This window comes from Condylura cristata, unplaced genomic scaffold (genome assembly GCF_000260355.1).
Source record: "Condylura cristata isolate star-nosed mole 26May11 unplaced genomic scaffold, ConCri1.0 scaffold00034, whole genome shotgun sequence".
Taxonomy (NCBI): Eukaryota; Metazoa; Chordata; class Mammalia; order Eulipotyphla; family Talpidae; genus Condylura; species Condylura cristata.
The window spans coordinates 10,502,640-10,503,420 of NW_004567135.1; the positions used below are offsets into that span (position 1 = coordinate 10,502,640).

The following is a 781-nucleotide window of genomic DNA, read 5'->3' on the forward strand; positions in this document are numbered from 1 at the left end:
TGAACCTGGACACAGATAAAGCAGCATCAGCAGTAAGGGCCAGGCCCTTCGTAAGAAATAATGAGCCGGGGTGAGGCCCTGCCCCTGTTCCGAGCCACTCAGCTCCTCGGATCTCCCTGGCGGGCAGAGCAGGGCCGCCTGGAGCTCTGAAAAGAACATTTGTTTTGAGACTGAGATTCCTTTCCACTTCTCATGCCTCGTCTCCTGGGTTTTCTGGAACAACGTAAGCCCTGAGTCATGCTCCCTCAAGACCTCACCTCCTGTCTCAGCTCGCCGTCGGCGGCCAGACCCGTCCCCCCTCCTGCTATCTGATCCTCTCCTAGAACTGGTAGACCCTCACCTGCAACAGCCCCCTCTGCTCTTTTCCTCACTGCTTGCTGTCCCCAGAAATACATCTCTAGACCACCACCACCAAAACGTTTTCAATGATCCTCTTTGACCTGCTGGATCCTCGGCCACTCACCTACCGCCTACTGCCCTCTCATAACCACCTCAAGATCTGGGGGGAGAGTATCCCCTCTTTTCTCTCGTTTCCACATGGCTGATGGCTTCCTCGGTCATTTCCCCCCCTCCTGCCTTATCTCCGAGGGTAGGTATCTGAGCCTCAACTTTGCCTACTCTGTCTCTGGATCAGCTCCTTCCCTGAGAGAGGGAACCACATCTATCAAGCCTCCCCAGTGCCTGCTCCAGGCACCAGGTATTGCATAACCTTGGTCCTGTCAGGGGACCAAGAACAAAGACCTGCCTGGTCAAGGTCACCTCTGCGGAAGCCTGCAGCGGG

At 56.1% G+C, this 781-nt stretch overlaps 1 protein-coding gene across 1 annotated transcript in view; it reads right to left on the bottom strand.

Moving 5' to 3' along the window:
• The window catches only part of B4GALNT3 (beta-1,4-N-acetyl-galactosaminyl transferase 3), a 79,575-nt gene that overhangs the window by 7,824 nt on the left and 70,970 nt on the right, over positions 1-781 (bottom strand). The window lies entirely within an intron of this gene.